Source organism: Harpia harpyja, chromosome 9, assembly GCF_026419915.1.
Source record: "Harpia harpyja isolate bHarHar1 chromosome 9, bHarHar1 primary haplotype, whole genome shotgun sequence".
Classification (NCBI taxonomy): domain Eukaryota; kingdom Metazoa; phylum Chordata; class Aves; order Accipitriformes; family Accipitridae; genus Harpia; species Harpia harpyja.
This window is the reverse complement of record NC_068948.1, coordinates 40,718,564-40,734,198: the sequence shown is the minus strand read 5'-3', so window position 1 is coordinate 40,734,198 and position 15,635 is coordinate 40,718,564. Positions and strand designations below refer to the sequence as shown.

The window sequence follows — 15,635 nt, the reverse complement described above, 5'->3', positions numbered from 1 at the left end:
GTAAAATAGGCACCCTTCAAACATCTCGGGACTCGTACTATTTTAAAATGGAGCCGTGATGGGTTTCTCCGGTTTCAATCACCGCTTGTGCATTTTAAACAGGAGGCCGTTTTGAATCCTGTGTGATAGCATCGAAAATACGCCCATTACTCGCAACCTGAGTCACCACAATAGCACGATTATTTGTCACAAATAACATCTCCGCACAATTACTTGCCTATCTAACAACGCTCGGCATTTCACAACTTTTCCCTTAACTCGATGGGCACACAGGATTATTTTTTTCCTGCTGTGGCTTTCTTCTCTCCGTGAAGAATAACCCTCAAAAGAAAAGACCCTATAAGCAATATTGCACTACTACCCTGATCACAAAAGCAGAGGCAATATTGATAGGGTCTCATCCTTAAGGTTAGGAAGCTGGATAATGTGTCTTGCGGCAGGTGACTGGAGGGAGCTTCATTCCATGCCTGCAAATGGGGAAGGGGTAAAAAGTTAGAAAGCAGTGCACTGCCCTATGGATCACAGCACCGTGTGCTCCTGGGAGAGTGGGGATGCAGGAATGGAGTAAATCTCTGACCCGGCAGAATCTGTGCATGGGCACTACCCCTTTCTCCCAGGACATATTAACTCTAGTGTGGGTTTTATTCAGGTTTCTATACCTCTATCCCCAGTTCTCACATTGTTCTTCTGTGTAAATTTCTCTCCTTTATTAATAACCTCAGTGAATCAGCTGCCTAGCTGTTAGAGGCTGCGAAGTGCTATTTATTTGATTAACTGATAGTTGTATTTTGAACCTTAGTAACAGGCATCAAGCCCTCAGAGAACTTCCTTTCTAAGGCTGTCCTACTTGGAGAGCCCAGTGTTTTAAAATATCCCTCCCTTCATTGGAAATCATGGGATTAAGTACACACCAAAAATTAGAAAGCGAAACAGGATCTCCAGGGCTGGCTCTCCAGCACTGACTTCACATTAATGCACGCAGATTAAACAGTGTTTGGAGACGCACGCGTGTTTTGCCCTAGCTTGTTTTGTTTGGCTTTTTCTTCTCCTCTCCCCTTTCCCCAGCACCTTTTCTGTCCTAGGCTGGAAGGCGCAATCTTCAGCTGGGGCTGGCTTAGTGTTGAACACACTAACAGGCACAGAAATGATTCCCAGGGAGGGGCTGAGACACCTCCAGCTTCAGGGCTGCTTTGCCAACTAGACTCTTCCTCTGCAATCTGGCTCCCAGTTAACCTGCCCCAGTGCATCTGTCACGTAGGAACACTTGAGAGTCCAGAGGAAGAGGAAGGAAACTTCATTCCCAGGCCATCCCAAACCAGGTCATGATTTTGACACTTTAAGCTTCTCTTTCCTCAGCCTGCTTTCCAGTGGATTAAATAGGAGTGTAATGGAGAGACAATCCCCTAATTCATGGATTCTTGGCTAATTTATGCATGCCACATTGATCTGGTCTTTGCCATTAGAGATCCCTGGCGTTTGGCATGCTGGTGTGAGGCAGCCCTGCGTCCCCTTTGATGTTGCCTGGCTTGCCCAAAGCAGCCGAAAACCAAGGACACACCAAAGAAAAGGGAACAGGGGAAGTGCCATTAATTGTTTGTTTTTTCTAATGGACTGATAAACAAAATCTCCAATCTGTCCCAACCTCTCCCTCTCCCCATCCTTTGTGATGCTTGTTGGAAACAAACAGGGATCTTTTTTCGATGTTATTTATTTGTATTAACCTTTGCTCACACTAATTAAAAGGCCATGTTCACAGAGATTGCTGTAAGCAGCTCAGAATGAGTTTTATGAAACTTCTGTATTCTCGTTACCTTGGCAAAACCTCAGGTTTAATCCCACCACTGCTTCTCAACAATCCCTGCAACCTAGGCATCCAGTTAGACTGAGAACATAAAAAAAGATGCAACCAGGCTCAGCCTTACCTTTCCATCTATTCCCGTCCAGTCTCTATTTTGTTTATTGTTTACCATGTCTTTTCCACTCTTCAGCCTCGATGTTATCTCAAACAAGACTTATACTTAATACACACAATTTAACTTCTCCAATGGCCCAGGAGACAAACCCACTGGCAAGTTTACAGTGGAAACATAAAATCTGCACATCAAGTGACGTTACTAATGCATCAATAGTGGGGGGGGAAGCACGATTTGACAATTTCTACACAACTTAAGAATTTCAGTTGTTGCAGAAGCTACAACTGGCAGGAGAGGGTAAGGGATGTGATTAGAAGTGTCAGCCACAAGTTAAGTTCCAAGCAAAGGCAATTAAGTTACTTTGTCTTTATGATTCTGGATCTGTGCTGAGAGCCTAGATGTGTCTCAAAAATTTCCTTATCTCCAAGTGGTGTATTGGCACAGGACTCCCCACACTTTCCTTTTTTTTTTTTTTTTTTAACAAGACAAGAAAAATAAGACTGACTCAATCTCCAATAATATTCTCCCAGTTTGCAAACAATATGCAAAGCCTGGGTTGCATTATGTCCTATAGCAGGGAGACTCTCTGGAATGTATATGGGGGTTAGAGATTATGAAATGCATGCTATTTATACACCAGGAGGCTCAGCATCTCTAGATATGTTTAGAAACCTCTCTCGCCTTTAATCACAGTTATAGAAACTAAATGGAAATGTCACCCAGATTAGTATGGAAATAACACTTTATACGTTGCTCAATAATGGAAGGGGGGAATCTTTCACTGTCGTGGAGTCACTGCTGTATGTTTAAGCTCCCCTTTTCTGATGGTAGCGGACAAATAGACTGAAGTGTCCTTACGATGAAGCTTTGGGATAAAGAAACTAGTGAGCTGACTCTGGAGCTCTGAGGCCTCTGCTCCTTGCGAGAGCAGACCTTGTCTTCCCTGGTTTAGTTTAGGGAGCCGTTTCCCCTTCCCTTTGTTGCTGTTTGTTTGTTTGTTTGTTTCTCTTGTGGTTAAAGATGCCACTTGGGGCAAGCGGGTTTTTTAAATTTTCATCTCAGTTGCAACCTCACAAAACATAGAAGGGCAACAAAGCTTCAGTCCAGCCTTGTTTCCCTGGTCACAGCCATTTCACTCGCCTGAGGAAAGGAGACCATTTAAAAGCCATCTTGCAATTAAATACATTATATAGTCTACAATATATTTTCTGCAGCAGAATTGACACTATTACCAAAGGTCAGAGCAAACACTTTGGAAACAGCTGTAGGCTGAGAGCTGATTTAGAGTTTTCCATCCTATTTAATAATTTTATCATTGTTTTAAAACTGGGAAGTGTTGCCTTTTTAATTCTCTCTTTTTTTTTTTCTTTTTTTTTTTTTAAAGAGAGAGAGAAAATTCTTAGCATTCCAGTCCTGGCTCCTTAAGTCTATCTAGCAAGCTTGTACAAATCCATCCAGAGAAAAAGGGGATTCTTGCTTCCATGCAAGAGTCAACTTGTCCAGGTGTGAGAGACTCCAGAGAGTAAGGGTTGATAATCCTCTCTGAAAACACCACCTTCCCAAGTGCGTTTCACCCACAGAGCTTGGGGATTCTGTCACCCACAGCCCCTTATCAATACATTCCCCTTCTCCTGAAATCAGGAGGGATTACACTCCAGAACGTCCTGCCATTTGATTCTTGCTTATAATATTTAGTTTGTGGGTTTCAATAACCCTTTTCTCAGCAGCAACATTTCCTCGGCTGGCAGAAGCCAGATCTGCGTCAGTGAGCTCCATTAAAAGGAATGACAGAGCTCCTTAAACAGCCTAGACTTTGTAACCCCACAATACGGCTTTTCTGCATGGTGTTTACCAGTGCTCTGCTGTCTGATGGAAAAAAAAAAAAAAAAAAAAAAAGACTTGTGGTACTAAATGCAGGAGCAAAATAGGGCTAAATCCTATCACCTTGGAAGTGCCGATCCCACTTCTGGCCCTGCCTGTACAGCAGGGCAAGTGAAAGGTCTTGTAGTTGCCGTGGCTGGGGAAGGAGCACGTGTGGGGCTGATCTCGGGGTCCCCCAAATAGCTCTTCCCCCAGGGCAGGGGACAGACTCCCCTCGTTACACACCCCAGCCGCCCACGAACCGCCCGTCCCCTTGCCTGCAGGGGTAAGGGGTGCGATTTCTCCACGGGGCCCCAAGCCCACGTCTCTACGGCCGGGGCCAGGGGCACCGCAAGAGGGGAAGCGGCACCTCCTGCCCCCGCCCGGCTGCCTCCCTTCCCCAAACCACCCAAGAGCGGCGAGAGCAGGAGCGACCTTAACACAGATCTAGCACTCAATGCAATGACTCAAAAAGTCCCCCTAAAAAAAAAAAAAAAAAAAAAATCCCTCTGAAAACTTAAACCATCTGATTTCACTTTCCGCTCCAATTGGTTGTGTAGCCAGGGCGCAGGTCTGGCCTCCTCCACCACACTAATACCCTATGTGTGCTGCCTCCACAGAGGAGGGGTTCTTTTAACAAGTTTATGCAACAACAGGATGGAGGCTCTGCCGGAGCCCTTCCCCCCGCAGCCCGACCTGATTCCCCGCATTCCTCCCGCGCCCTCCCCCTCCGACCCAACTGGAGACAAACTCTGGCATCTCCACACACATGCAAATGGTTTCCCTTGCACAAATACAGACTCCTGAAGGGGCCTTTGCTTCCGAATCCCCCCCTCTCTTTTTTTTTTTTTTTTTTTTTGCTTTACTCCAGTGCTTTTTTTTTTTTTTTGTGCTGTTACATTCCTCAGCCAGGCAGGGTTAAAAAAAAAAAAGAGAGAGAGAAAGAGAGAGTGAGGAAGGGAGGGTTTGGAATGTGTAACCTCCATCCCAGGCCCAAATCTGCAGGGAACCCCATCCTCGCCCCCCCGCATCCCCGGGGCCTGCCTTTAAGAGAGCCGGTGCTCAGTGAAGGGCCCTCCATGGGCTCCATTGCCCCAGCCGGAGCCAGGAGGCCTCAGAAGGTGTCCCCTCACCCTCCGCAAATGGGATATGGCCCTTGTCACCGCACAGGCCTTTCCCTGTATCGCACGCCTCAAATCCCCCCCCATGCCCAGGGGAGGTTTTCAAGTGTAGTGACCATGTTATTTTTAAAGACATAACTTTATGCAGGAAAACAAGTATGCATCTATTCCCCCTGTGATTTCTCCACCTCCTAACAAGGCAGGCTCACATGTCTGAGAGGCCATCTTACAGCCCAGCATCAGCCCCACCAAGGCTTTCGCTAGCACTTACTTCCACTCGCTGATGGGCTCCACGAGCACGCACACACACAGAACAAAGCACTGCCCTGCTCCGGGGTGGCTTCCAGCTCCTCGCTGGTCCACCCGCCTGCCCGTCCTCCTTGGCCAGGGGTGGCGAAGGGCCCCTCTCGCCTCCACTCTGGTCACTCTTGCGCTCCTATTGATGGCGGGGGGAAGACACCCCCCCCCCCCAGCAGATCCCTTACAGGTTTCACTCTCCTCTACTTTTTAATTAATCAAAAATTAGGAGGAGGAGGAGGAGGGGACAGTGCCAAAGCTAAACAGGCCTCCCCGTTCCTTAAAGCGCACAAAAATGGCAACTGTGCTACAATGCAGAGAGATGGATGAAAAGAAAAGCTCTAGAGAAAGGGAGCCATGCCGGCTCAGGTTACCTCCACCGAGGCCTGGGAGCTGCACCGCATCCGCCACCAGCACCGTGCCTCCAGTTCAGGCGTGGAGGCTTAGCCTTCTCCTCTGGGCGGGAAAGGGAGACAGGCTTCAGCTCCTCACCAGAAATAGAGGGACTGAAAAGGTGTCTTTTGTTTGCTCCCTCGTTCACTGAAGAAGTGGAGTGCGTTATTGAGGATTCAGCTTCCCCTCATCCCTCTAAAATGGGACACATGCACACCGACCCCCAGGATGTGGTCCTCCATTTTCTGCCTCCCCATGGCTTGCTCACTAGCACACCCCGGCCTGGCTTGGGATGTGCAGTGCAATCTGAAAACGCTCCTTTACCTAGATTTGATTTCCAATATGACGGCTCTCCCCACCCCCACCCTTTGCTCCCAAGGTAACAGCTCAAGGCTTCAGGAAAAAAAAGAGAGAGAGGAAGGTCCCATCCCCCAGCCCTCCAAACCCCTTTCTTAGCAGCTGCAAGCGAAAATACCACATCTGCCTCCAACTACACCGCGAGTGACAGTCACCAACATATTGTTATTTAAAGATCAATTCTGAATGCAATATTCCTGTTCCTAGGCCTACACCATCCCGGCGTCCCTCAGACTCGCTCCATGTTGCTATTGGGAAGTGCAGGGAAAGACTGTCTTTCAAAACCTATTGATTATTATTTAGGTGCCTTCTACTCTTTTTTTTTTGTTTTTTCTTTTTTTTTTTTTAAATGAAAATGAAGGTATCAATTTGCTTTAATCTTAACAGTAATTCCTCTAAAAGGGAAATACGATGGAACTTCAAAAATACATCAATAGGAAGCAAAAATTAAATTGCCTGTGAATACATGTGTATACATTAAAGTCACTGAATTCTATACACAACAATAACATCCTTAGGTTCATAAACCTCTGATTTTTAAAGCAGTAGCAAGAAAATATTCAAACCTGGTCAGGATATTTTTAGAGGTGGTGATTGCTCTAAAGGAGGACAAGAGGGCTTTAAAATGTGAATAGGCCAGCTTTTTATTTTACAACTTGGACACACAAACCCACGCTAGTGGCAGAAAGGGCAATCCATTTTGTACACTGAAGCAGTCAAAACGGGGAACAAAACCCAAGGAATTTCCATACAGACCACTCAACCTAAACACAAAACAAACAAACACACACAAGGGTAGGGATTTTTTTTAGGCAATTTCTACATGATCTTGACATTTTAACGCTTGCTCGAGCATTTGTGGTGGGGGGAAGGAATCAGAGCAGGGGGCTGGTTCCCTACTAAAATGCATTAAATAACTACAGAATCCCATAATGTCAGGGGCTGGGTGTGCAACAGTAACTGATCATAAAGGATGTATTAGGACTGGAACCAAATGCTTTGACAATATTATTGCACTGCTTTATTTGTGCAGACAGTAGTGCAACATTGTCAGAGCCAGCGATACCAGCAGCCACTGTCACGTTCTGCACAGCTGTCCCTGCATCCTTTTGTAAGGGACTGTTACATTACAGTGTTAACCACAATAACGTTTTTATGTTTAGCCTCAATAAAACTCTGCATGACAAAGTTTATTTGCAACCGTAATTAGACAAGGTAAAAAAACAACAACAAAAAGTTAGTTTAAAAAAATGACAGAAAGAGAGAAAAAGACAGAGAGAGAGAAAGACCACTGTTAGTATGGCTTGTTAAACAAACCATTCAAGTCTTTTGCTACATGCCCAGTATACCTAGGCACGGTACGTTATAAAGGTTTTATACAACAAAATATTTTGCTACAGTAATGGAGAATAAAAGAACAAGGGACATAATTCAGCATCCCCAAACATATGTGTTTCCATAAAAACCAAATTGGTCAGTCAATGAATCTGAACTACACAATTTAAATAAATCACAGAAAGTGTCAGCCCTTTCCTGTGCCTTCAGAAGTTTTCTTAATTGTGCTGTGTATTTTATAGTGGTTGACCAGTACAGATGAAAAAGGCTGGTGGTGTGTGTCTGTGTATAGAATGGTATAAATACACAGTGATTTGATTTGCTATGGAAAATGTTACAGAAATGATGAGACTCGTGTACAAAAATACCTAGCGTCTGTGCTTCAACCTCACATGTATCTGTGTGTGTCACCACTCAAAAATCACAGTATAAACACCACAGATTCTTAGAAACAAATCAACAGCATTGAATCCCTATAGACACTGATAGGGACCACCTTAAACATATAGGGGAAAGTTTCTGTAAGGGGGAAAAACTATAAAGAAATCATTATAAAATTTCAATGTAGATAATTGTATGGAAATGTGTAGAAATTAATAATGAATTACTCACAAGTTATTGGTAAACAAAGCAGGTAATGTGATGCCTTGAAAGCTCCCAGAAATGTTTGGAGCTTGTGTTTTAAATAGGATGTGTTGAAATTATTCCAGCCCCTTTGTATAGAAAGACATATAAAAATGTATAACCCAGAATCTCTCTCCTTATTTAAAACCACTCCCACATGTATAAAACCTTATTTCACACACGTGCATAAATACACTGGAGGAGGCATCTATTTTAGGGTTGTTTGCCCACTCTGAAGAGGGTGGGCTGCTAAAGGGGGTCATGTTTCTGCCAGCCAATGCCCTTTTAATATTGCACTGCTCATCATAATTGCCAGTAGTACAACAGAAAAAGGGCTCTGGACAACAGCATACTTCAGAGACTTTCCAAAATAAGTGATAAATCAGTTAGAAACTTCTCCAAGTGATGGCCTTCTGTGCATGATTTACTCTAAAACAAATTTGTTACATTCAAAAAAAAGGAGTTTCTTCAACAACCACATTGTTTCAATGTCATTCTTTAAAATTAGATTTTAATATTTCACAGCTGCATCTTGAATTAACTTCAGCAAGAATTTAGATAAGACTGTTTTAGGGACTTTTTTTTTTTCTTCTCAATGGTAAGTGTATTGCATTTAGAGCATGTGAAAACATAAGACCAGAATTGGGATTGTCCTCCTTGCATTTCAGCACCCCAGTATTTTACAAAAGTAGGTGTAGTGAATTGGATTAAACATTATCTTAAAGACACAATGGAGGAGAAGTTCATATCCTTTCTATTGCTTTCATCTGAATCGTCTGGTAAAATATTTGGTATTTATTACATACATGCTTGCTGGTAGCTTAAATTATTTTTATTTTTAATTGATAAGGAAGTCTTGCTATTTTACACAAGCATCTAAACAAGCTTTTGAAACAACTGCCACCCAGGTGTGAGAGACCTTTAAAAATAATCTACTTGCATCATGAAATCACTACTATTGTAATTTTTCCTTTTTCAAAAAGAATATATGGGTAGTAAGGAGAAAACACCAGTTAATCATTACAAATCAGACATTCCAAATAATTTTAGCAATAAGTAACATTTAAAAGTCAACTTGTTAGTCCTTAGGCTTCAAACTGTTTACCATTTGTTTCTCTAAAGCATTTCAAACTTAAAGCTGGAAAATGTAACTATTTGTTAAATAAGAATCACTGGAGAAATGATAAAATACTTTGATTTCAAACTTCAAACAATGCAAAGAAATTCTATGCAAAGAAATCCAAGCTTGAAAACAACTTTCCATAAACTGTATAGACAAGTAAGAATCGTACCAAATGCTAAAATGAATTAAACTGGTTCAAGTCTGGGGGAGTTTGGGCTGAGTGAGAAAATGCACTAAATGAATTCTAGTTGTCAAATTTTCAGAGTAGTATTAACAGAAAGCCAATTGATTTGGAAACGTCCCAACCCAATTAGAACCTTAAACTGTATCATTCTTATCTTCTGATTTAATTTTAGGTTTTCCTCCTTTTTTTTGTACAATAATTTATCCCTAATCCAGAAACCTAGGCTAGTTTGGAAATGTTAAAAAAAAAAAGGAAAGAAAGAAAAGAGAGAAAGAAGGAAGGAAAGAAAAAGAAAACTAGAAGAAAAAACGTGCTTTAAAGTTTAGGAAGTTTTTTTAATTCCAGAGCCCCAGGTTTGTGTTTGAGGGTACGAGCTTTCCTTACACAACTCGAAGACCACACACTGGAGGGAAACGGAGCGGAATTGGGGCAAAGTGCAAGAATGCCAAAGAAACACTTTGGGCTGCGCACCCTGGTTTATTGCAAAAACTCTGGACTATTTAAGCAAAGCATTAGTTTTACGAGATTTAAATATTAAGCCAATATAAATACTGGCTGGAGATAGCATGTGACTTATTGCCTCGCTCTTTGGGGGTTTTAAGCAAAAAAAGAGGGGGGTTCTTAAAACAGGATCTTTTAGCAAAACAGTTCTACGTGGTATCCAGAGAGATAGGAGCTCTGCTACGTTTAAAAACGGGGATAGTGTTTTTTACGGGGAGCTCCGTGGCACAATGAGCGCGGGCAGCACACGCAAACCCTCCCCTGAAACACAATCCTCGGCGCGGGGCTGGGGGTGGGGAGGGAGCGGGCTCGGCTCCGGCGAAAAGAATTTGATTCGTGGGATCCCACTCAATTTCTCAGAAGCGTTTGCATAGGTGAAATGTTTGAGAGAGGAGGGAAAAGAAAAAAAAAAAAAAAAAATTAGCTCACCACTATCTAGAGATTTTCAGCCAAGCCTGCCAGCGATCGCCTCTCCCGGTACTTCTGCAGCACTTCGCGCCCGGAGGACGCACCCCCGCACCCGTCCCCCCTCCTCTCCCCTCCGTTGTCGGCCGACACGGCCAGCGCTTGCCCGCTTCTGCCGCCCCCGGCTTCGATTGCCGGCCCCGCGGCCGCCCGGAGCGGCTCCGGCCGCCGGCTCCTTTCAACACCCCGTATCGATCGCACGCCAGAACAGCAAACCGACCGGCGAGAACTTCACTTGGGAAATCGCTGCACTTACCAAAAAAAAAAAAAAAAAGGGGGGGGGGGGAGGAAAAGGCTCCCGCCCCAGCTCCGCGGGGATAAACCTCGCCGGGAAGCGCCCGGCCGGCGGCGCGGCCCCGCCGGGGAGCCCCCGCACGGGAGGAGGGCGAGGGGCGCCGACGGCGACCGGCCCCCCCTCCTACTTCTCCGCCTCGCCCCGCTCTCTCCGCCGGGCTCCCCCCCCCCCCCCCCCCCCGCAGCTGCCCCGGGTGGGGGGCGCACCCCCGGCCCGCCGCCGCTCGCCCTGCGGGCCATTGTCAGAGCGGCGGCGGCGCGCCCCGCCGTCACCCCGCGCCCCCCCACCCCCCCCGCCCCGGGGCCCGCAGCTCCCGCCATTTCCGCCCGGGCAGGCGGATGCGGCCCCCGGGCGGCGGCAGGGCCGGCGGGCCCCGCTCGCTGCGCGGTACCTGGCGGCGGGAGGGACGGATCCCCGCGCCGCGGGGGGGAAAGTTGCCAAAAGAGGCGCAAAAGAGGCGGCGAGAGCGGCGCGGCTCCGCGCACCCCCGCCGCCCCCTCCCGCACCGCCGCCACCACCACCTTCCCCCCGCCGCCGCCTCCCGCCGCCCCGCGCCGCCGGCCGCCGCCGCCCCGGGCGCGCCTCGGCGTGGCTCCCTGATCGATCAAAACGTGGGCAAATCCTCCAGTACCAACCTCATGGCCTCCCCGCTCCAGCCTCCATCTTTGACTAGTTGACATTCAGCTCCTGCCTGACCAACTCCTCATTAGCATACCTCCCCCGCCATTGGCTCGCCCCTGCGCTAGTCTTTGCCACCGCCTCCGCCATTGGCTCCCGGGGAGGATATTTAAAAATATTATCCCCTCGCCCATTGGCGCCCGGCTGCTCGCGTCACGGCACGCTCTTTATTTTAACAATGAATGCACAAACACATTCTTCCATTCACAAATTTTTTTTTTTTTTCAGTAGTTTGCCCGCCTTTTCTCCAACTACATTTTCATTGATTTTTTGTTTCAACTGAGGGGGTCCCGGTTGTAAACAGATAAATCAAAGGCGAACAGAGGGGGGACCTGAGCAAATATTATTTTCTCTCTCTTTCTCCCTTTTGTTCGGCAGTGCTGGTGTTGGGGGAACAAAACTGATCCCCAGCGGTCCCGGATCGGAGAGGTGTGGTCGGGGGGGGGGGGGGTGGCTGCTCTGCCCAAGAGGTTGCAGCTATTTTATGTCTATTTCGGTTTCAAAGCTCGACCCTCTTTCCCGCAAGCCCTGTCCGGGCAAAACAAATCGCTACATTTGTCAAATTCAGAATAAGTAATTATTGCTGTAGGTGGGGAGCGTTTGCTGGGGGGGCGGGGGACGGGTGCTCCGTGGGTGCGTGCCCACGGGAGAGGCGGCTCCTCTCCCTCCCGGACCGGCGGGCAGCAGCGTGGACGGCCACGCTCCCCTCCCGCAGCCGCGCTCTCCGCGGGCTGAGCCAAGCAGGGGATTTAATTGCGACCGACCAAAACCCACCAGGTCACTTCGGTGCACTTTCATGACAACAAGAGGTTTTCCTTTGGTACACGCGGTTGAGCTGAAATCAGGCGATATCAAAGTTTAAGGGCTAGGGAGGGAAGCCAGTATTTCTCTTGCCCTGCAAATTGTAAAACACAGGAATGGTTGAAAAACGAATAAACAAAGACTGAGAGAGTCATTGGGAGAGAGTCTCTCTCACGGGGAAATGTCTTGGCGAGTGTCTCTTTTTAAAAGATTTCTGCCATATTGTTAACTAACAAACTCACAACTGTGCGGTTGCTTCCCCTTTAAAATACATAGTTCCTCCTGTGGAATCAGCTCTTCAACAATTGATTTCAACAGATGTTTGTAAAATGAAAATGTTTTCATACTCCAATGAGGCAAACTTAACAGCAAAGGAGCCGGGTAAGCTGTGAGAAAGCAATACACTTTTGTGGGTAAAAAGGCTTTTTTTTTTTTTTTTTAACAACTGTATTTACTGGTATTTTATTAAGTAATGTGTCTTTGAAAAAAGTGTATTTCTCTCTAAACTGTGGAATTATTTCCATTTAAAAATATCTTCTCCTTTCATTTGTTAACTACCTTCATACCAAATCCAACCCCAAAATATAACTTGTGTGCGTGTGAACTAGAATTTTACGTTATACAAGAAGAAGGATATTAGCTATTTTTAAAAATAAACTAAACTTCCTTTGTATCTATTCTTGGGCTTGGGAGTTCGTTATGATTTGGATATTTTCTCCATATATGTATGCATATATGTGCGTAGCCCCCCACGCACAAATATTGAACCCAAGTTGTAAATGCTGGATCTGGGTACTAATGGGTGGGGACTTGGAGCAGTGGATCTCTGGCAGTGTTTTTGGAGATGGGAGAGAAGGGCAGTGGGCTGTGAAATCACACATTCCTGTCCAATGGAGCTGAAATAATGGTATTGTTCTCTGGAAAAGAGGTTGCTTTTCTCTTCTCCATTCTTCCCCTGATCTGCAGGGACCTGATTGTGCAGTTAATCAGCAAAAAAGCGTTTGATGTAAGGCAGGGCGTGAATTCAAAAGGGCCAGGGGGGATTCAAGAGGGATTCTTCTGTCTGTTAGAAAATGTTTTTCTGATTTCAAAATGGTAGACATATGAAAAGCTGCACTGGTCTCTCTTCAGAGATCCCAGTTTGTAGTAGGTACCAGCACTAATTATATCGCTTCCTTTGTGGCTTTGACACTTTACTGCTGGAAAAAAAGTAGATATCTTACAGCAAAAGGAAAGATGTCCTTCCTGGAGCAAAGGTGAGCCCCTATATCCCTGCAGTTAATTTCTTCAGCTTGCTATCGGTCGCCAGAGAGTCTCCTTATGACTGCCTTGCTAAATGTTTAGCATTGCACGTTTCAGAGTAAAATAAAGCCCGTGGGGAGCAGGTAAGAACTAAGTTGGTTTTGTAGCTCTTTTTGGTGACCTGTGTCCTGAGCATGACATCCACCTCCCCGAATCTTTAAACATAGAAGCTTTCCTGTCCCACACTGACTTGTCCGTAAATCTTTCCTTGCCAGCCTTGTCTTGAATGCCAAGAATATTTGAAGCATGTTTCTTATTTCAGTGTGGTCATTTCCCAAAGTTTTTAACAAAACGCTTTCTGCTGATTTCTGCTGTTGTAGAGACGCAACATCCTGCTATCTTTCCTATGCACAGCATCTATATATATGTAAATATGTAAATTTATTGCTATCCCTTTACTTAATATATTATTATAGCTACACAGGAAATGACACATCCTAGAGAAAGGCAACTGCCTTGGATGTTTACGTGAAAAATGTGTAACTTTACAGCAAGTTCCAAACGGGCTTGTCAGTTTAATTTTGGCCAAACTGCAAGTAAAGTTAATAAAAGGTCCCCATTGCCAATCCTTGGTCCCCAGCTCCAGATCTGTTGCTGTGTACCACAGCCCTTTCCACGGGGCTCCTTCCTGCTCTGTGAAAAGAGGATTGCTCTGCTATAATGCCGAATTGATTGATTTAATTTTTGTGTTTCGGGGCTGGGGGACATTGGGGAATTCTTTAGATTTTTGTGTGTGTGCGTGTGTGTGTGTTGTTTTGCTGCAAATGTGCAGTTGTGCTCTCCCCTCCCTTTGGAAAGGAAGACTGAGAAAAGACATTTGTTCTGCTGTTAGTTTGCTTTAAAGAAGGGGTCCTTGCAAACGTCCAATGCCGGAGAAGAATGGCGTTTTTATCATTTTTAAACATCAAGGAGGGGAGAGAGAAAAGCTGATTTTTTTTTTTTTCCCCCTCTAGATCTTGGGGTGTTTTTGCAGTGTAACTCAATCTGATGTCACTGGGGGTGGAGTCTCCGCTGCGTTTGCTTAAACTGGAGCTGCCTCAGTTCAAGGCCTTGTGGCTGAAAGTTCTTAAATCTGTGGCAGACAGGCATGACTATTCCTTAATGAGACCCCTGCTGCAATAACGCGGTTTTTATTTTAATCACCTTCTTAATGCTATTAATTACGATTTCTTTCATAACACTCTTCCCATCTGCAAGGTTAACGTAGTCCCACACGAACAGCACAGTAACATGCTTCACCGTTATCATCTGTGTGAAAACACATGTACAAACTCATATAAAACCTTCTTAATTGGATCTTGAACATACATATGCTTTGTGAATGTGGATGACAGACAGAAACAAAGAGAAGAGACGAGGGCAAGAAAAATTTCACAGAAGTTTCCAAAGATATTTACAGAGGCTGTTATAAATTAACTTTAAAATCCATCCTTGTGGAAGATTGCTACATTTAGGAAGGATAGATTTGATTTTTGTGTTTTACCTTCTATTCCCAGCTCCCTAGCTGCAAACATTTGCTCCTATGGACAAAACTATAAGGCTGGATTCAAAACGAATTGATAAAACTCCATGGGAGACAGGAACAAATAGATTCATAACATGTTCACAGAACAGCGTTGACTAGTAATGTTTAAACTTAAACAGATTGGACTTTTGGTTTGCCTCAACTTCAAAAAAAAGCACTACCACTCCTTCAGAGAGGCTGGAAATCAGTCACCTCTGAGCTCATCTAAAATCATAATTCTCTTCTCATTTAGCATGGCTACCTTGACTTTTCTTTTTTAACACACAAACTTGAAAAATTAATGGATCCTTTATCCAAACACTGATTTGAATGACCCTAAAACTTGCCCCTAAAATATGTGAGATTTCACCATCACCACATTTTTACCCAAGTAGTTTACAAAAAAGTTTTATTTGAATGGGCTTTGATTCAGACACATTAGAATAAAACAGTTTAAAATCAGTCTATGTATGTGTATCTCTATCCACATCTATGTGTCTACATATCACTGAAATTTAAATTGTTCTTTATTTTTCCCCAGATTCTTACAGTTTTTCAACAAATGCAGTTTGTTGAAGGATTTTTAAAATGAAAAAAATATAAACAAAAGCACCATTCACAACAAAAAGGCATCCTCTGAAGTTTTAGTAATTTAAAAGCTGTCAGAAACGATTTCTAAAAGTTTAAAACACACCCAACCTCACCCCCCCCACACACATCTTTATTTAGACAGAACAATCGTTTTAAAGTGATAAAATTGCAATATTTTCTTAAGGACATTTTCCTATCTGCAGGATTGAAAATAAGAAAGGCAGAGAAATCTCCTCGTTCCTTTTGCTAAAAATAAATAATCTTAATCATTTCCTAGCTAGCAGATGGCCA

At 44.7% G+C, this 15,635-nt stretch overlaps 1 long non-coding RNA gene across 1 annotated transcript; it reads right to left on the bottom strand.

Moving 5' to 3' along the window:
• Positions 1 to 258: 258 nt before the first annotated feature.
• On the bottom strand, positions 259 to 11,184 carry LOC128146374 (uncharacterized). The gene is made up of 2 exons (XR_008236741.1): positions 11,104 to 11,184; positions 259 to 467 (listed from the first exon to the last, which is right to left on the bottom strand). It is a non-coding gene; the product is annotated as an uncharacterized LOC128146374 (long non-coding RNA).
• Between the last annotated feature and the right edge of the window lie 4,451 nt (positions 11,185 to 15,635).